Raw genomic sequence first — 13,266 nt, 5'->3', positions numbered from 1 at the left:
AAACTTTGCATAGTAGTTTGCATAAAATTGTTACTAAACATGTCTATTCTTAATCTTAAAGAAATATGCCTTTAAACGCTGTGTACACCTTTAAAAATTGTTTTTAAATAAGAATGTGTATAGGTGTGTTTGGTGCAACGTTCTCATTTTTGTTAAAAAATAATTTTTACTTCTTGAGATACAGCTGCTTTGTATTCCCTATACAGAGCAGCTGTATCGTGCGCTGAAACCTGAATCTGTCAAGTCCGCGGTACTGATGGGTTCAGTGTCAGCGGGTCCTCCAGGTCTCTGACATGCAGGATCAAGCTGCTATCGATCACATCTAAGTTCATAACTTTGATGTGATCGATTACAGGTGGATCCTGCGTGTCAGAGACCTGGAGGACCCGCTGACACTAAACCCGTTAGTCCTGCTAACCTGACGGACTCAGGTCTCAGCACTAGATACAGCTGCTCTGTATAGAGAATACAAAGCAGCTGTATCTCAAGAAGTAAAAAATTATTTTTAATAAAAAGTAATTAGAAAGTTGCACCAAACACACTGATACAAATTTTTATTTAAAAAAAAAACAAAAACATTTTCATACGTGTACACAGCCTTTAATATTAACGTAACGTAAAACTGTAAAAAATTTAGAATGTAAGGTTTGATTCTTTTACTCTGCATTGACTTTTTACATGGTATTCTAGGTTTATACCATTTTAGCTTGGCTAATGAGATGTTCTATCTCCGTGTTTATCAAGATCGAGAATTGTTCATTTCAAAGTAACTGTTTGGGGAACTTATGTTTTATGAAAAATATGATGACAGAGTGTGAAATACATGTTAAGATTCCGATAAAGAAGATAAGGTGGTTGCATCATGTGTATGATGTATTTAACACTATATTGTTGAACACATCTTATAGAGTTGAGGTAGATTGCTGCAAATATAAAGAATAATTGAATGTTTGATATGGCAGTGATGCCAATACCTGCCAAATGACCGGATATTAACCCCTTAATGACCGGGCCTGTTTGTCACAATTACCAAGCCAGATTTTCATAATGTGGTATGTCTGAATTTTTAAGAGAATACGTCTGCAATAGAGTTGTATATCTAAGTAATTCTGACATTGTTTTTTTTTGTCACATGTTGTACTTTATTTTAGTGGTAAAAGTAGACTGATACGATTTGCGTAAATTAATTAAAAAATACAAAAATTGATGACATTTTGTAAAAATTAACATTTTTACCTATTTTGAACATATGTACAAACATACTGTACAATTTTTTTTATTAAATATATATTTCCATCTCTTTACTCTATTTTAGCAGCACTTTTGAAAAAAAACAAAACATTTTTGAGCAATTTAGAAGATTTACAAATGCAATAATAATTTTAAACATTTTGAAGTTCATTTTGTTTTCCTGCACCAAGCCAGGCTTTCAGAGGCTCATAGGTGTCAGAATGATGGAAACCCCCATAAATTACCAGATTTTGAAAACGACACCCTTTAAGTTATTTATTAAGGGGTGTTGTAAATATTTTGACCCCATAGTTTTTTTGTAAGAATTCATGAAAAGCAGGTGTAAAAAAATATAATTAAATTTTTTTTCACAAATGTATCATTTTAAAGTCAGATTTCTTTGTAAAGCGAACATGAAAATGAAGAAACACACCCCAAAATCTATCACCCTGTTTCTCCTGTGTTCAAAAATACCCCCATTGGGGCTGTAATGCGCTGCCTGGACACACGGCAGGGCCCAAAATGAAGGGAGCACCCGGAGCCTTTCAGGACACATTTTGCGTGAAAATGTTTTAGGCCCCACTGCACATTTGGAGAGGCATTGAGCTGCCAGAACGATAGAAACTCCCCTTAAATGACCCCATTTAGAAAACTAAACCCCTTAAGGTATTTATCTAGGGGTGTAGTGAGTATTTTGACCCCACAGTTCTTAGCTGAATTTAATGCAAATAGTGTAAAAAATGTTTTTCACAAATGTGTCATTCATAGGACTTTTTTTCGTGCACAGTACATGAAACTAAGGAAATGCACCCCAACATTTATTGTGCTGCATCTACTGTTTTCAAAAATACCCCCACTTAGGACGTAATCCATTGCCTAGATGCATGGCGGGGCCCAAAATGACAGGAACCCCTCTATGGTATTCATAATTTTAGCTTGAATGACTTATAGGCCCCACTCCTTCTTTACAAAGGATTTGAGCTGGCAAAACGATGTAACACCCCCAAAAGTAGCCCCATTTTGAAAACTACATCCCTAAGGTATTCATCTAGGGGTGTAGTGAGTAGTTTGAGGCCACATTTTGTTGCAGGAATTAATGCAAATTTAGTGTAAAAAATAAAAAATTTTTTTTCTTTTTTTAACAAATGCGTCATTTACAGGACAAGGTATTCATCTAGAGGTGTAGTGAGAATTATTATTTTTTGTGGGGGATCTTTCCCTAATGGTATTCATCTAGGGATATACTGGAAATTATTATTTTTTATTTTGGAGTTTTTCTTGTATATGTGGGCTATAGTGTAATAAAAGGTGATGTTAAAAAAAAATCAATGTATTAGGTAATAAAATGGTAAAGAAAATGTCAGAAAGTGCATAAGGGCTAAAAAAAAAATTAAAATCAAATTATAAATTTAGGGATGTATGATACACCCGGAAACATTCCCTAATGCAGAGCCCTGGTTTCTTTGGTCAGATTTCGCATTGATAACTGGTTTTCCTCCGTATTCAATTTTTAGAACATACGCAACATCTCTTTTGAAGTCGTCTTTTTTTGGCAGTAGGGGATACTCCGGATGGGAAATGTTGTCCTGGGACAATTCTGTTGGCTTGACTAGATGATGTCACCCCTCCCCTCCCCTGGGCCTGCTCTCCCAATATAAGATTTTTTATAACATTTTCTTGATATTCAAGATAGGATCCCTGGTTCCCCGCTTTTCTAAAAATTACAAATGAATTATATAGGGACTACTAAAATAAATATGAAAATCAAATCATATTTAAATCATCTTGAGCTCAGTACAGATCGTACGGTGCCAACCAGGGGATGACAATTTTACCGATACAAAAAAATGGAAAGGGGAGGGAAAAAGGAAGAGAAAGGGCTCGGCTCAGCATAAATATAAAAATATGAAAAAGTTTATTTAGCAAAATACAATAAAATCACATAACAAAAAATAACACCGATAGTGATCCTGTATCAGGAATTAAATAAACACAACACAAAAACAAAAAAAATTACAGACATAAATGTCACAAGCCCGGCCGGGTAAATGAGAATTAGCTCATAAAGTACAATTAACCTAGTTATTTATAAAAGCATACATTATCCACGAAAGGTGCTGCATATAGTTGTAGCTATATAATAACGAATAAATAAGTCGGTCCTTTATGGACCATATAGATGGTGAGCTAAGTGTAATCCCATACAGCAACAGGGAATGAGAGGCAAACAGCCCAAGGTATAATACCACGTGGACATACTGTAGGAGATGTGTCAGTTGTGTTTGTGAGATAGATTTTGTTACCTATTTAAGACACAATTGTAACAATATTTGCCAACAGCAATAATTAACCTTATTAAGTCCTCAATATGATTGCGGTTGAATTAGCATAGCGGGCAAAACACAACACACAGAACCAACTGCAATCAATCAATGGCATAAGATAAACAGGACATAAATATTCCAAGTCATATACTCCCCACCATATAGTTCGGTTTCTGGAATGCAGGCCAGTAAATAGACAGTGCGTTCAACTGAGATTTCCAATCTGTTGGTTGTAAGTGTGTCGTTTTCTCAACAGACAGTGTAGAGACCAGCAGGCCAAAGTAAGCCCAGTTGCAGTGATTGCTGAGAATGGGGATTGTTCGTTCCAGTAATGATTTTCCTTAGTGGCTAAAATAAATATGCAGTTTAATTTTTGCTTGACCTTGGAATTTGGCAGGCCTTTTTGATTGCGGCGTATGGTGCCACAGGCCACGTTTTTCTTCTCAGACAGGCACCTGAAGAGGGGTATGCTGGAATAGAAATTGTCCACATATATATGGTACCCCTTATCAAAAAGAGGGTGCAAAAGGTCCCATACAATTTTCCCACTGATGTTGAGTGAAGGGGGCATTCTGGAGGGACAATTTGGGAGTCTTTCCCTTCTCACACTCTCAATTTGTGAGTGTAGCCCGGGTCACTCTCACATAGTTTTTACATTTTTAACCCAAATCGGGCCCTCTTATTTGCCTGAATTGAAGCCGGCCTTAGAAAAGGACCAGGGACTCAACCACGGGGGTAAAGGTCTGTGAAAACTTGCCATTTAAATAATTTAAAAGTGGCCTCATTTTAAAAAGCTGGTCATGGCTGGGGTCACTGCGGGGTGGGCAAAGTGAATTATCCACGAAATGAAGGAAGTGCAGTATGGTCTCAAAGCGCTGCCTTGTCATCACTTCCCTGTACATAGGGGTGTCGTACAGGACATCAGATGTCCAATAGGACCTAATCGTGGGTTTCTTAACCAAACCCATGTGCAATAGGAGGCCCCAAAATGTTAAAATGTCTGCCAAAACTACTGGGCGCCACACACTATTTTTAGCGTAATAAGAGTTGGGGTGACTGGCAATAAATTAAGCAGCGTATAAATTTGTCTGCTCAACCATTAGGACTAATAATTGCTCTGACAGAAATATTTTTAAAAAGTCCTCCTCCCTAAACCCCCTTGATGCTGATTTGGATGCCCATCACAGAATTACTCATCAGTCTCACTTGCACTTTCTGTATCCGAGCAGATAATGGTGTAGGCCTCTTCTGCCGTATACAGACTCTGAGCCATGCTAATCTTACTAACGTAAGACTGGCCCTAACTATTTCTAACGAATTGCCCCCTAACTAACGCCGTACACTTAACTCTACCTAATGCCCTAAGTCTACCGCTAACTAAACATTACACTATTTTTTTAATATATATATATAAACGCTAAAATCCCTACCACACTATAAACCTAACGCTGATAGATGTTCCCTAACACTATCCCTGACTAATTTCTACTTCTAACTAATTGCCCCTCTAACTAACGCACTACACCTAACGCTACCTAATGCCCTGTGCCTAACACTACACTATATATATATATATATATATATATATATATATATATATATATTTTGCCCTGCCTCCCCGCCTTTACATGTTACATGCTGGGATTGGTGAGTCACCGTATGGGGACTACTGTGATTGGTCCCCTGACGGCTCCCTGTCACAATCAGTTGTCTACGACACACAGTGACAGTTAAAGTGAATGACGGATATATCAGTCGCTCTGTGGGAAGTAACACCCGTCGCTCGTCACTAAGGGGTTAAAGCATACAATATCTATACTATAAAAGTGAATATCTGTTTGGATGCCTGAACGTATAGAGGACAAACAAACGCCTGAACCATCTGACCCCAAATTTGACACATTGGTATATCGGGTATTCGGGAAGGTTTTCATAAAGGTCCCAACCTTGCCGTTGTTCTCTGTTATCAGCTATTATCACAGGATCAGAATACAGACATTTGCTTTTGTAGTATAGATGTTTTTATCTGGCAGCAGCAGGTAGTGCAATTTACTAAATAATTCTAGATGGGAAGGTACAGTCAAGCAATTGCCCATAGAAACCAATAAGATGACTACTTTCATTATCAAAGGGGCGTTGGAAAGCTGGAATCTGGTTGCTGTGGGCAACTGCCTCATTTTTCTTTTAAACCAGTTTAGATTAATCATCCCCCATTGCATCTTATGCTTTTTGGGCACATAATAAAGTTTTCAGTCATAAATCTTGAAGGGGGCAGAAACTACTAGTTGATCTTCCTTACTTCAGTGGGATCCTTTGGACACACTAAGATGGTTTAAAGCCACTCTGGTCGTATGATTTTGATTTTACGTTTCTAAAGTTTATTGCACTTGGCTTCTAATCCGGCCACCACACCTTCAGGACCTAAACTAAGAAAATTTGTAGTCAACTAACCGTTCACTTCAATTTGCAAAATGACGCCAAAGGGAGCCCCCTCAATTGGCATGAAGTCTCCAATGGCCAGAAGAAAAGCTGCAGAGACTCCTCAGCAAACTCTTGCCCGACTGAAGCTGATGAAATGTTTCATACTGCTGCTACAACTGCTGAAACTCCTTAGCAAAATCGTCCCTGGCTTTCTCAGCAACAGATTAGACAGGTGGCTCTCAATCTGCACTATGCGTGTTTCTCCCATGGACAATTGTATGTTGCCTGTTCTAGAGTGGGACAGGTTTAAATCTTTGCCTATGCCCCTGGCAATAAAACTGACAATGTTGTTCATCAACAGGATCTGGAAAGTATAGTCTTACCGTAGGAAAGTCTTAGGCCTCTTTTACATGTCAGTATTTTGGTCAGTATCTTGCATCAGTATTTGTAAGCCAGAACCAGGTCCAAAATACAGAAGAGGTGCAAATCTTTCTATTATACTTTTTCTGTATGTGGTTTCATGCCTGGTTTTGGCTTCCAAATACTGGTGCAAAATACTGCCCTGTGAAAGAGAACTAACGCTCCCTGATTGCAGTGCAGAGGTAGGTCAGTCAACCATTCATTTTCCTCTCGATCTGGAAAAAATGTATTTATTACAATTTAGGATTATGGGTAAAAAAAATAAAACATAGTAATGTGCACTATAAGTAAAAATACAGAAGCCCGTCAGAAAGTTGCTATCTGAGCCTTGCTCAACCACAAACACACAAAGCTTTTAGAACAGTAATACATATTGAATAGCTAGTACAATATACAGAACTGCAGGGCAGGAAGTAGGTTTTCAGTGTCAGCTCAGTAACTATTTTTATGCTAGCTGAATGGTAAAGCTTTGCTCTGAATAGGAACTTGCTGTTTGGCAAAAACATTGAATATGGGACATACAGCGCTGTGACCTCTTTTTTTCTTTAAATTGCAGGTGCATCTTTCCTATATAAATGATCGAAAAGTGAAAATACAACTCATGTAACAGGTATGTCAATTTTCATTTTGTTTAATTGTCCTCAACTGTTTGAGCAGGAAGTTTATATTGTACGTCAGTATTGCTAACATATCCTACAAATTAACCAAACCACTCATATCCAAAAAACAGCAATACATATTAAATGTGCGTTGGCTGAGTCCGACAATTTAAACAGGACCGGCCGACAATTTATGTGTTTGGGGTTGTCCTGACTTTTCCCCGATGTCAGATGTCGGCGGAACGAAGGAACAGATATTTTGGATTTTAATATAAAGACTTCAATTATATACCTGAATCTTAAAATGAAACAAGTATTAGGTGGAAAGTGCAGAATCATTTGAAACCTAATTTCATGTAGGAATCTTGTATCTATGATTGTATGTAATCAGGGCCAAATTACATGGGCCCTTGGGTGATAGTCACAGTGGAATCCCTTATGTCGCAACTTGTTTGTAAAATGTTTTTTGTTGCAATTTTTCCAGAACGCCAAAATAAAAGGGGAGAGGCTGTATGCGTCAAAGGTTTTAATTGAACCCTTTTACTGCAAGATGTGGGTGATGTTTTTGTTTAGATAGACAGAATCATTTTATATTTTGTTTGCACGTCCACATTCATAGCCATAATAGCTATAACTTTATTATTTTTGCCTCAACTTAGCTGTGTGTGGTGTTGATTTTTGCGAGACAAGCTGTAGTTTTTTTTTTGTGCCTTTCTGCTATACACAAGTGTTTCATTTATATTAATCTTTATCATGAGTTAAATGCAGAAAAAAGCAATTGTGCAATTTACTGATCACCATAAATAACGTGTTTACTGTATTGTACGGGTTGTTGACGGGGTTACTAAATATGTCTATATTATTTCCTTTTGTGATGTTCATTCAATAAATTGTATTCCAATTTTTTTTTTATTGCAAATGTTTTTGCGCCGCTATTTTTTAGTAACTTTACCGAAACAAAATGTAACTTTTACTTTTTACCTTTTTTTCCACCTAAAATATACTGCCATATAGAGGTATATATTTATATACCAGTACATTATACCTGTGAAGAAAAATATAGAGGCATTTAGGCAGAGAAAATCCTCTCATTGACATCAGTGGCTCACTGTAAGGGTCAGTTCACACTGTAAGGGTCAGTTTTTTTTACATGTTTTTTGACTCGGAAAATGCGCCAAAAAACGTCCGAAAATGCCTCCCATTGATTTCAATGGGAGGCAGCGGCGTTTCTCGGGAGAAAGATGCGACATGCCCTATCTTCGGGCGTTTACTTCTCTGACCTCCCATTGACATCAATGGGAGGCAGAGAAAGCGTATTTTGTGGCGTTTTTTGCCTGCGGCACTCAATGGCCGCGGCCGAAAATTCCAAACGGAATTTTGAGGCAGATTTTCTGCCTGCAAAAAACTCTGTGTGAACCCAGCCATAGGTCAAGCAAATTTCAGCCGAATACAACGCTGGTGCTCCAACTTAAATGTCCGAACGCACAATTTGTCGTTCCTTAGCACGGATGGGCTATAACAGCAGATGACCAGTTCGGGTGTCGTTGCTGTCTAAGAGAAACAGAAAGGCAGTGCTCCAGTGGGCAAAAGAGCGCAAAAATGATATCACTGAGAAGTAGAAAAATAATTGCCTGATCAGATATATCTAGATTTCTGTGACACCATGCTGATGGAAGAGTCAGAATGTGGCGCAAGCAGCATGAATCGATGAACCCTTCCTGTCAGGTGTCAACAGTTCAGGTTGGGAGAGATGAAGTCATGGCGTGGGGAATATTTTATTGGCACACCCCGGGTCCTCTGATACCTGTGGATTGACGTTTGAATAGTAGGGCTTACCTAAGCATTGTGATCGACCCAAGTTCATCTATTCATGGCAGCTGGTTACCCTTTGGCAGAAGGATATTTTAGCGACAACTGCAAAAAGCTATCCTGTCTGCATGGGCCAATATTCCTCCAGAACGATGCAAAATTGCTGCGGTTCTGAAGGCCAAAAGGAGGTTCAACACGCTATTAGATTGATGTCTCTAGTTTAGTGGCCATTCAGTGTATGTAAAATGGTGCTATTAAAAAATACATCTCGTCCCACAAAAAAACAAGCCTTCATACAGCTACGTTAACGGAAAAATTAAAAAGTTATGCCTCTGAGAATACAGTGATGCAAAAACAAAAAAAAAATCTCTGCGTCCTCGATGCCTAAAATAGCTGCGTTCTTAAGGGGTTAATGTTATAATGCTTGAGTGCATACATAGCAGTATGATAAAAAAAAAACATGAACTGAAACTGAAAAATAGCAACAAAATGTAGACAGCTGGAATCTCTTGATAATAAGAAGACCCCAGCTGTGTTCTCATTTTTTTCTGTGTATTTATTTATATTTTGTTGCTATACATCCTACTTCAGAGTAATTACCCCTTGAGGACCAGAAGATTTTTTTTGTTTTTTTCCTTCCCTCATTATGACTGTAATAACTTATTTTTATTTTTTCTCTAACATTGCTGTATGATGCCTGTTTTTTTGGGGGACAACCTTTGTTAGGGTTTTACATATGTGTTTACATTTTACGACGCAATATACTGTAGAGAAAATGCAGGGAAAAAAACAATTTCACTCTATTTTTTTCCCCCTTTCAACAATCATTTTAATGTTTTATTACACCCATTATTACGGTTTATGTGATACTAAACCTGTCTTTATTAGTTAATGTCTTTCAATTAATATTCAATAAAATCTGTTATAAAATATATTTTCTATTCTTTTTATTTTCCTTTTTACCGTTGTTTTATTTATGTACACTACCGTTCAAAAGTTTAGGGTCACTTAGAAATTTCCTTATTTTTGCAAGAAAAGCACAGTTTTTTTCAATGAACATAACATTAAATTAATCAGAAATACACTCGATACATTGTTAATGTGCTAAATGACTATTCTAGCTGCAAACGTCTGGTTTTTAATGCAATATCTACATAGATGTATAGAGGCCCATTTCCAGCAACCATCACTCCAGTGTTGTAATGGTACATTATGTTTGCTAACTGTGTTAGAAGGCTAATGGATGATTAAAAAACACTTGAAAACCCTTGTGCAATTATGTTAGCACCGCTGTAAACAGTTTTGCTGTTTAGAGGAGCTATAAAACTGACCTTCCTTCGAGCTAGTTGAGAATCTGGAGCATTACATTTGTGGGTTCGATTAAACTCTCAAAATGGCTATAAAAAGAGAGCTTTCATGTGAAACTCGACAGTCTATTCTTAATTGCCAAGAAACTGAAGATTTCCTACAATGGTGTGTACTACTCCCTTCAGAGGACAGCACAAACAGGCTCTAACCAGAGTAGAAAGAGAAGTGGGAGGCGCCGCTGCACAACTGAGCAACAAGACAAGTACATTAGAGTATCTAGTTTGATAAATAGACGCCTCACAGGTTCTCAACTGGCAGCTTCATTAAATAGTACCCGCAAAACGCCAGTGTCAACGTCTACAGTGAAGAGGCGACTCCGGGATGCTGGCCTTCAGGGCAGAGTGGCAAAATAAAAGCCATATCTGAGACTGGTTAATAAAAGGAAAAGATTTATATGGGCAAAAGCACACAGACATTGGAAAGAGGAAGATTGGAAAAAAGTGTTATGGACAGACGAATCGAAGTTTGAGGTGTTTGGATCACACAGAAGAACATTTGTGAGACGCAGAACAACTGAAAAGATGCTGGAAGAGTGCCTGACACCATCTGTCAAGCATGGTGGAGGTAATGTGATGGTCTGGGGTTGCTTTGGTGCTGGTAAAGTGGGAGATATGTACAAGGTAAAAGGGATTTTGAATAAGGAAGGCTATCACTCCATTTTGCAATGTCATGCCATACCCTGTGGACAGCGCTTGATTGGAGCCAATTTCATCCTACAACAGGACAATGACCCAAAGCACACCTCCAAATCATGCAAGAACTATTTAGGAAAGAAGCCGGCAGCTGGTATTCTATCTGTAATGGAGTGGCCAGCGCAGTCACCAGATCTCAACCCCATAGAGCTGTTGTGGGAGCAGCTTGACCGTATGGTACGCAAGAAGTGCCCATCAAGCCAATCCAACTTGTGGGAGGGGCTTCTGGAAGCATGGGGTGAAATTTCTCCCGATTACCTCAGCAAATTAACAGCTAGAATGCCAAAGGTCTGCAGTGCTGTAATTGCTGCAAATGGAGCATTCTTTGACGAAAGCAAAGTTTGAAGGAGAAAATTATTATTTGAAATAAAAATGATTATTTCTAACCTTGTCAATGTCTTGACTATATTTTCTAGTCATTTTGCAACTCATTTGATAAATATAAGTGTGAGTTTTCATGGAAAACAAAAAATTGTCTGGGTGACCCCAAACTTTTGAACGGTAGTGTATATATTTTACTTTTTTTTAATCCCACGCCTACATATTATCCTGCATATATATACATATATGTTAAACACACAGGCAGTTGCTCCGGCATCTATAAGTATGCCCTAGCAAATGGCTACACCAAAGACAGCTCTAGTATCCTACAACGGACCCTGGGCTTTCTGCCCATACCTTTTTTGGACAGAGATCATGCCGCCCAGAATCCCTGTGATGCTGAGGACAACCCCCCTTTTTTTCTAACTCCTCTTTGCTTCTCTGATCACTTCCATTAGAGAGGGAACGCAGCTGTCAGCCATACTCCTGATGTCAGTGCCTGGGGCGTAACTAGTAAAGACTGGTCCCCATAGCAAACTTTTGACTGGGCCCTCCCTCTCCCCTCAGTGCCAGATGCCTCGGGCCCAGTTGTATAGTTGCTACAGCGATAGTTACGCCACTGGTCAGTGCCGTAATAGTATATTGCTGTGCAGGAACTTACTGTACTTCTACCAGTACCATACTATTACAGCACGATGCGGCAATCGGTTAAGAAGTAGTTTTTGTCCATGTACCCATCTGTAATAATTGCCCTTATTATTACGCTTATTGTATGCTTGGCTATAAATGCTCAAGATAGAAATACATAAAGTTTATTAAGCCACAAACCTGTTTAAAGAGGCTCTGTCACCAGATTTTGCAACCCCTATCTGCTATTGCAGCAGATAGGCGCTGCAATGTAGATTACAGTAACGTTATTATTTTTTAAAAACGAGCATTTTGGCCAAGTTATGACCATTTTTGTATTTATGCAAATGAGGCTTGCAAAAGTACAACTGGGCGTGTTTACAGTAAAAGTGTAACTGGGTGTGTATTATGTGCGTACATCGGGGCGTTTTTACTTCTTTTACTAGCTGGGAGTTAGGAATGGGAGTGTATGATGCTGACGAATCAGCATCATCCACTTCTGTTCATTAACACCCAGCTTCTGGCAGTGCAGACACACAGCGTGTTCTCGAGAGATCACGCTGTGACGTCACTCACTTCCTGCCCCAGGTCCTGCATCGTGTCGGCCACATCGGCACCAGAGGCTACAGTTGATTCTGCAGCAGCATCAGCGTTTGCAGGTAAGTAGCTACATCGACTTACCTGCAAACGCCGATGCTGCTGCAGAATCAACTGTAGCCTCTGGTGCCGATGTGGCCGACACGATGCAGGACCTGGGGCAGGAAGTGAGTGACGTCACAGCGTGATCTCTCGAGAACACGCTGTGTGTCTGCACTGCCAGAAGCTGGGCGTTCTGAAGGGAAGTGGATGATACTTCTCGTCAGAACGCCCAGCTAGTAAAAGAAGTAAAAACTCCCCGATGTAACACACATAATACACGCCCAGTTGGACTTTTACTTTAAACACGCCCAGTTGTACTTTAGCAAGCCTCATTTACATAAATACAAAAATGGTCATAACTTGGCCAAAAATGCTCTACATTGCAATAGCAGATAGGGGTTGCAAAATCTGGTGACAGAGCCTCTTTAAGAAAAAAAGCTGTTTTTTTATGGGTAGAGTTAGGCATTTTGTACATGATTAATTTGTCCATTCAATGACCAACTGGCTGATTTATTACGTGGGGTGGTAGCCTAGTGCCAAAGCAAAAGTGGCATTCAATCTTGTTTATCTATCAAACTTTTATCTAGAAACTCACTGCAGTGGAAGAGAATAACTGAGTTATATCTAGTAAGAATAATTATCTGATGATGATTGTCTAGAGAGAAATAATATTAGCAGAAGCATCTAACAAATTTGGCACAAAAATAAAATAAAAAAAGAGTTATTGTAACTCTAAGGCATGCACACTATTCAACCATAACATTAAAACCACTGACAGGGGAAGTGAATAACATTGATTATTTAGTTACAATGGCC

The 13,266-nt window shown here is 38.7% G+C and overlaps 1 protein-coding gene across 1 annotated transcript in view; it reads left to right on the top strand.

The window, feature by feature from the left end:
• Nucleotides 1-13,266, top strand: part of CHST3 (carbohydrate sulfotransferase 3) — a 98,386-nt gene that overhangs the window by 60,548 nt on the left and 24,572 nt on the right. The window contains exon 2 of the mRNA XM_075841677.1: nt 6,952-7,005. The gene's annotated coding sequence lies outside the window, so the exon portion shown is untranslated. The remainder of the gene's footprint in view (nt 1-6,951; nt 7,006-13,266) is intronic.

Source organism: Rhinoderma darwinii, chromosome 11 (genome assembly GCF_050947455.1).
Source record: "Rhinoderma darwinii isolate aRhiDar2 chromosome 11, aRhiDar2.hap1, whole genome shotgun sequence".
Taxonomy (NCBI): Eukaryota; Metazoa; Chordata; class Amphibia; order Anura; family Rhinodermatidae; genus Rhinoderma; species Rhinoderma darwinii.
This window is presented reverse-complemented; position numbering and strand designations above follow the sequence as displayed.